At 40.3% G+C, this 8,580-nt stretch overlaps 1 pseudogene; it reads right to left on the bottom strand.

Moving 5' to 3' along the window:
* Positions 1-2,326: 2,326 nt before the first annotated feature.
* Positions 2,327-3,626, bottom strand: LOC108362594 (methyltransferase-like protein 13; annotated as a pseudogene).
* Between the last annotated feature and the right edge of the window lie 4,954 nt (positions 3,627-8,580).

Genomic DNA, 8,580 nt, shown 5'->3' with positions numbered 1-8,580 from the left:
ATAACACTTTGGCGAAATACGCTCACCAAATGCTTTCGTGGCACTTCATTCCCGCCCCACATGGGCGGACTGTGGGAAGCGGGAGTTAAAAGTTTTAAAAGCCACTTTATGAAAATTGCTTCCAACGACAAATACACGTTTGAGGAAATTACAAGCCTATTATGCAGAGTTGAATCATGTCTCAACTCTCGACCCCTGAGTCCCTCATCAAATCAACCAGGAGACCTGGAGCCACTGACTCCAGGCCACTTCTTAATCGGTGGACACATACTAGCTCCACCAGAAATAGACGCTGATGAAAATTGTGCCTCGATTGTAAATCGATGGCAGAGGCTCAAGGATCTACACCACGCGTTTTGCAAACGGCGGAAAAGTGAATATCTCACGGAATTGCAGAAACGCAACAAATGGAGACATCCGCAAGCCAATATGAAAATTGGAGACCTCGTGATCATCAAAGAAGATAACCTGCCGCCAAACGAATGGAGACTTGGAAGGGTAGTTAACGTCCATCTAGGTGCAGACAATAGGGCAAGAGTAGTGAATCCCATGACTGAAAGAGGACAGGTTACTAGACCTGTAGTCAAGTTGGTTCTACTACCCCCCTGTGATCAACAACACAGCGAATCGCAACCAAGCAACGATTCCACTTCATAAAAACCTAACTTATTCCACAACCACAATTCGCAACATAATACAGTCCACTTCATCATACAAATATAAATCATTACTGCTCTCACGGCAGGTATCTTGAAAATAACGCATGCAAACCGCATATATATATATGTCTCATAGACCAGTAAAGCTCTAGTCTAGTCTCGACAATCGAACTTATAATATTCAAGTTTATTTTAAGTTATAACTCGATGCCTTTTTCTTTAGAATGCACCTTATTGCAAATCACTCTTAATCAGAAACTTTGAATACTGAGTTTTGCGTGAAACCTTAGCATTCAAGAATCCTTTGTGAATTTCAATCGTTCGCATTGTCGAGTTTAAACTGTTAACAAACGAACCAACGGAAAGTAGGAGAAAGTAATCTTATAGAGAATGGGGCATGATACAATCATCATGGGCGATTGGCTGAATAAAAGGTTTAGCGAAAGTTGGTAGTCGACCAACTTCTTTGAAAACGATTAGTCTGAAAATGATAAGAGTTGGCACGCACATAAAAGTCAACTCCAACCGCAACCATAGCGCGCATTAATTTAACATAATCCACTACTAAACCCGCAAGAAAAATATTCAGTCTATTGCATACTGTATCCATATACACCAATATTATGTAATCTAAATTCCGCAGTGTTCATTAAAAAAAGGCGCATGCCTTCAGTATGTATTCCTTACAAAATCATAGAATCGTAAGATTCCGCCACAGAAAATTAAAATGTAAAATCCCAGCCAAAAGACGATAATTCGATCACGCGTTAAGCAAGTCGAAGGGGTAAAATTTCCCAACCCGATAGCTGTCTATTCTCTTGAAACAATTTGTATGCTTTAGTTTCCGAACGCTCTTTCCAAACAGAACGAAATTTATAATACTGTCCACCCTTAAAGGTGGCCTGGTATCATAAAAAATTAGTCAGTCAAATTTCGCATGATAAGATGTTAAAGTAAAAGGCAATTTATAATAATTTGAAATTTCATTCAATCGCATACGCAGCTATTTAATGAATATATAGACAACTTGCCAAACGATTATGAAAAAAAGGGTAATGTATGATTTCAACGTCCCTAGTAGGAGATTATGACTTTTTCGCCCACGCAAGAACGACACTGACCAAAAGGCGTTTTGACTCAAGGCATATTTCTTTTAAACGATTTGTACCGGCGTCTTGATAGTGCACTTGATGAAAGTGTATTCTAAGTATTTCAAATTTATTATACTGACAATTCAGGTTTCAGATGGGTTGTATAGAGAACAACAGGCGATTTTGTTTTTCGCGTTAAATAAGACGTGCGTTTATACGCATTTTTTAACTGACCTAAGGCAAATGCCAGTCAATACGCTTCTGAATGTCAAGACGTATTTATGCACCCGGTTTGAAGCCCTGAGGACGGAGTCAAAGCGCTTTCTGTCTCAGTGTCGATAAGGTTGCACCCGCTATTTAAAAATATCAACTGGCTCTTCTATATAAGCGTATGAGCCCCTTTCTAACAGGCAGTCAAGAAAGCGGCCTTCAGATCGGGTCCTGTTGAAAGGTCATAACAGAAATCCCCCATAAAAAAAAGAGACAAACAAATAAAATAAACAGTCGTCGTACCTTTACTCGCATTACTATGCAGTTCCGTGTGCTCAGTTGTAGGTTCCTTAAAATAGGTGCTTTTCAGGGTTGATACTGCTTCGAGCATTGTGTTCGCACAATTGCCGTTTTTCCGCTGGGGCCGTTATATAAATATTCATGTCCCATGGTGATAATTCTGAAATAGTCACATACATAAGTTTAAAAAAAAAAAACCAAAAGGAAGATAACGTCTACTAAATTGATTGTGGCAAACCTGATATATCGATACATTGGGAAACGTACAAACTGTGCCTCAGAGAGTGTGGGTAGAAAAAGAGCCCGTCCACTGTGACCAGCGCGTGCAGGGCGACCAATATCATTAATGTTCTCATCAAGATGGTAACAGCGGACGGCTTTAAGGGCCTCACGCGCTTGCTGTAAGGCCCCGTCCCGTAGCGCGTCAACACGACACACGGAGTTCAACATGAAAATACCCTTTGTGCCCATAATACACTTAATTTTGTTAAGTACGGCGGGTTCCAGAATATTTTCTGGTGGACAACTCATGCCGAGTGAGAAACCCTTGCTGTTAACGTCAAATAATACTGCGTTGAATTTGATTTGGTCGGTTAGGAAAACTTCTTAAAAGGATAAACCATCATCGAGAAATACATGAAAGTGATTATCCTGCTTTAACTCAAGATATTTCTCAGCCACTGCCAGCATAATGGGAGCTAGTTCCACGGCAGTAAGGCGCACATTGGGTACTGCAGCATGCACAAAGCTGCAAAGGGCACCACCGCCCAAACCGACCACTACATCTCTTAAAATCATTGGCGTTGTTTTTCACGCCAGTGGCCAACTGCACACTAGCGAACACATATAAACGATGTTGGCAGCCCAAATAACCGGTCATTTTTCTTGTGTTCATTTTTTCCCCTTTTAATAAACGTTTGAGAAACGCTGCATTTTGACCATACCCAAGCTAAATTCTAGGATGGGTATTGGAATGCCCTTTAAATTTGGTAGCAACAACAAGAAAAGGAGCATTGCAATAACTTCTGGATTGTCGGCATTCGTTTCCCCTGATTAGCGCAGTCTGCATCGGCAAAATGCACTATGCGCGACATAAAACAATTACGCGGAAAGTAATTTAAAATACAACGTAGTGTTTTCTTGTAACAGTGTTATGCACTAGTAGCGCCTACCATTGTGCAATACGCATTGTGCGCTTAATTTCGATGGAATAGCGCTCCATTTATCATTTCTGTAGCGTTCAGTTGCAGGAAATTTATGTTCACATGCTTTCGGGCATTCAGCTCCACTGGTTGCCGTATAGCCACCGTTCATATATTGAAGTTGTGAATTACCACAACCAAGCATTAGCATGTGGTCTGTATTTTTACATCTTTGTATATTCGCTCGCACAATTCCAAGTATTCGCCATACGTTCCGGCCGTAGTCCGGCTGGGCGAACTCTTCGTGCGGTTTTGGGCAATAAATTCACACCTAGTATTCGTGGAAATTGTTTATTTCACTTGCCAAGATAAAGGCAATGATGAAATACGAAAAGCACTGTAAAGAAAAGATATTAGTTAGATAATACGTTTAAATAAAAGCCTCATATTATATTAATGCATATTTCACGATACTTCAATAATGGTTGGCTCTTTCCGAGAGGAATTTGTGTTGCGAGTATCGCCTGCATATGAGAATTCCCCAAGGGCCACGCACTTTCCATTCTGCATACTAGAATTCCTCATTCACCCTTCAGGCGAACTCGATTGCGAGTTGTAAATATGCCGTTCTTGGATGAATGAAGGTTTTGGGTGGAATATCTCCAAAGGAAGCTGAAAGTAGAAGGTAAAAAATATCAAATTAAAATACTACAAGCAAAAATACTCAACTTACCGCATTGTTCCAATGATAAAAATATAGTAAGGTAGAACCGCTGAGAGTCACTTTTAAAATTCCTGACGTTTCCAAACAATTTAATTTTAAAATTTACTCACACACCCATTTTCATTTTCAATCTCAAGCAACAACAATTTCGAACAATTTCATTTTTTTTTCACTTTTATATGATTTTAAAATGTTGGCAAACTTCAAAAAAAAATCATTGCCGACTAATTGAGAGAACGGTTCTACCTTGCTATATTTTTATCATGATTGTACCCACTCGTGAAATTGAGGAAATTCTTATATGTGCTGCGATTGACATCAATGAATGTGTCAATTTAAAAAATAGTAATGTGCATAGTTTCCAGAATACTCGGTACCTAAAGTTTCGGTGTTGGTAACCGATACCTATTCAATGCACTATACCATGGCAATAGAAGCTCAATTCAGTCACTTGTTGCACAATTTCGGGTCCATCCGGTTTTTCGAAAGAATAATAATGGTTCACATAAAAACGAAAATTTGACCACTTTACTGAAGTTTCGACAACTACTGACTCTCTTTAATCTAATTTTTGTTTCACAAAGAGTCCCGTACATAGCTCCTTAATAAAAATAAATAAAAATAAAAATATATATATGCATATATATGTTGACTTATTTATTTCAATGCAGTTTGTACGATACTGCCTCAAAGTTCGCTAATGAGCTTTACCTCTAAAAATTCTTCCATACGTTGGCTGCCGTTCGCTCTTGTTAGAAGTTGTTTAATAGTCTGTCACCGAGTGTCGAAAGTATTGGATACTTTTAAATCGGTACCGAGTAGGTATGAATACTCATATGTGTTGACTCAGCACATCTCTAATATAAGAACGTAAATTTCAATTTACGCTCTTGGTTGACAGCGCAGCCAGGGTTAGGACTCCCCTACGATCGGTAAACTGAAAATCTACTACGCAACTCGATACCAGCGAACTACTTAGATTTGCTCGGGACAAAGCAAAGCGTATTAAATATGCATTTCCTTTTAATAAAATCATGAGTTATTCAATTTTGAAGGGCCCTCCAACTTAGTAATATTCAAATAAAGCATTAAGTTGTGATACTCCCAAGCACACATATAAGCACTTGCGATTTAGCGAAGCTCCGCACCATGCGAACAAATAATGAGCTTACTTTTGTTTTGGGTGGCAGGCTTTGTAATTACACAAATTAACAAAATGACAGCTCACCGATGTGAGCACAGAAATCAAAGTCGATAACAGTGTGTCGATGCATAAACATGAGGTGCCCCACACACTTTATGCAAAACTCATGCAAGATTATGCACACTATACACTATCACAAGACAGTGATATATGAGACCACCCGTACCATAGAATAACTGAACATATAAATCACGAAATTTATAATAACCACACATAATTAAGTTTTTTTGCTACTCGCCACCCAACCATAATATACGTATATATACAAGTGCGTATATCTATATAGCCAAATATACAAAGGGGAAAAATGATGATTTCAGATATCAACGATGACTCGCTTCACCTCGATAAGAAAGAAGGCAGAGCAACAATCGAACCGCTTTGCTCTAGCGTGCCGTTTATGCCAAGGTATTTATCCGGTACGGCTCTGTCCATCATTCCGCGGGAAAACTCCCGAAGAGAGATTGAGGGAGGCACTGATTGGTCGCTTCTGCGGAAATTGCCTGTCCATGAAGCATCGGTCTGACGAGTGCACGAGCGAAGAAAGATGTCGTCGATGCCGCGAAAAACACCACACAACGCTGCACATGGATGACGAATCCGAACCCCTTCAGCCGATTGATACACGACCATGGAGCGAGCAAGTTGCTAGTGAGGACGAGTCCGAGCCTCCTCAGCCGGTCGACACGAGACCATGGAGCCAGGAAGTTGCAAGTGACGACGAGTCCGAACGCGCGTTATCTATAAACGCGTCCGACTACGCAAATGAAACCAGGCCGCTCCGTCCAGAAGATGAACCATCAGAATCCACAACGGAATCTTGGACTCCCAGCCCGACTATAACCAGGGGATCGGAAACTCGGCCTTTCCGACCCCTGTTAGCACACGAACGACGCCGGGAACGTGGATCGGAAACACGGCTTTTCCGACCGCGGTCAACAGCCCGGCAGAACCGTAGAGCGGAAACTAGGCCTTTCCGCCTGCGGCAAAGGCGAGAGGAGTCAAACAGGCCCAATCGCGATCAGGGTAGACTGGAGACGAGGCCTCGCCAGCTACCCATCGTATTTTGAGCGGGTCGACTCGCACGTGAAACCCAAGCGTTACGACCGGTCACGTCTAATGCTCCTACGGTCGTGGTAAAAATAGAAGCTCGTGGACGGCTGCACCTTATACGCGCGTTAATCGACGTATGCTCTCCGACTTCGATAATTTCAACAGATTTAGCGGTAGAACTCATGCTTGACGTTTCAAATTTCGGAACACAACGTGGCGTTCTACTGCGTCTGAGGGGAAAACACGGCCAGAACACCAGGTTGCCTATCAACGCCACAATGATAAAAAATTACGTTCGTGTTAGCCCCACTAGTAGCGTCGATCCATCAGTAGCGACAGCGTATACGCACATACGATTAGCGGATCCAAACTTTTATACGTCTACACCGATTCGCTTAGTATTGGGAGCCGACGTATACCCAGACATCGTACTGCCGGGTATGCTCCCAAACACGTTTGGTCCCTTTATCGCGATAAGCACCATTTTTGGATGGATGCTCTCAGGAGTATGTCGCTCTTAAATTCCATTTTTGATTTTTTTAAACATGAATTTTTAACTGAATTTAGAAATTTTTTAACAATAAATGTGCTCTGAAATGTTCAACCATACATTTTTATTAGTATTTTTTTCCTTTTATTCTTTCATTAGCTAGGAAACTAAGACGTGGACCACCGGAACCTGGAGGCATCCTTCCACTGGAAACAATAATAATCTTTTTTTTTCTCAAATGAATTGTTATTTTACATATGTGTAGACTGGTTTTTCTACTTCTTAGTACTTAGTCCGGCGTGGTGGCTGAAGCGCTCGACCGACGTTGCTGATAGCAAGGGGCCGGCATGTTTAGGCCCTCATGCAAAACCAAATAATTTAAAGGTCGAACCGCCCTAATGTAAAAGTGCATTGACTTGAGCCAAGCACACAAACATACTCAGGCATATATACGGCCCACCTTTATTGCTACACCGTTAGCAATACATGTATTATTTCCCGTTGTAATATAATTTCGTTAAGTTTCCCCTCCGAGCAGTTGGCTGCCGGCGGGTAAAGTTAACTTTGTCAAAGGAGACCGGACGACTTCAGCCATCACCCAGCGATACATATTCAAAGGTAATCATATTGTACACCCACTGAGTTATTCGATAATAAAGCCAATTGAAATTATAGCTATTATCTACTAATACACTTGGTTGTGTTTCATTTCATTTTCTTTTTTTTTCAATTAACATTGGTGCTACTGCGGGAGTTGCGACCCATTGGTTCACCGATCGTTCACCGGCAAAAGCAAAAAAAACTTTTTTGTTTCACAACACTTTAGCCTGATTTTTAAGAATCCGATTCATCATTTATGAAGCTTGAATACATTTTTGGGACACACTCTGCAAGACCTTTCCAAAGATATCTCAAACATGTCGATTGGATGTCTGGATAAAAACTTCCAAATCTCGTGTATATATAAGCGAGTCATTTCAGCATGGTTCTGTGGCTGCTTTCGTCAAACGCGCGCCCTGCCGTGCGCTGTGATAATATTATCTTTCGCCTGAAATTCATAAATAATAAAATAAATATTTTCTTAGATGTCGAAGTTTTCGTATTTCTGAAAACTACCGTTATATGCGAGTAGGAGTGGTTATTGTCACATTTTGTCCGTTTTTAATACCATCCGTTCAAGTTTCGTTAAAATATCTCGATTTTTACTCGAGTTATCATGTGCGCGGATGCACGAACATACCCTCACTGCTTAAACGATTTCTTTTTTCATGCTCATCATTTATGTATACATACACGGTGGGCAGGAAGCAAAGATAGGTTGCATAAAAATGTCGACAAAAACTGAAAGCAGGGTTGTATTTGTTGATATTTTTAGGTTAAGAATCCCTTTGAGTTGAAATCCTAGCTGCTCCTGTTTTAAAGATATTCACATTTTACATAGTTATGATAGGACCGACTTTTGCGAAAGAAAAAAACATCCTTGTGAATTAAATATTCAACAATGTATGTGTGAGTAAATGTGTGTATATATATTATGTGAAAATATAAGTTTATGTAAGTTTTTAGCCGGTTTCAATCGTTTCCAAGGCGCACCACGTAGAGGCAACTTACTTTGCACCTCTTTGTTCTTTTTTTGGTTTTATTTTTTTATATTTTTTTCTTGCTTTATTTTTTTATATTTGTTTTTTGTTTCCTTTTATTTTTTTT

Source organism: Rhagoletis zephyria, unplaced genomic scaffold (genome assembly GCF_001687245.7).
Source record: "Rhagoletis zephyria isolate East Lansing unplaced genomic scaffold, Rhagoletis_zephyria_1.1 Rzeph_scaffold_01047, whole genome shotgun sequence".
Classification (NCBI taxonomy): Eukaryota; Metazoa; Arthropoda; class Insecta; order Diptera; family Tephritidae; genus Rhagoletis; species Rhagoletis zephyria.
The sequence above is the reverse complement of the archived record's forward strand: the minus strand, read 5'-3'. Positions and strand labels throughout refer to the sequence as shown.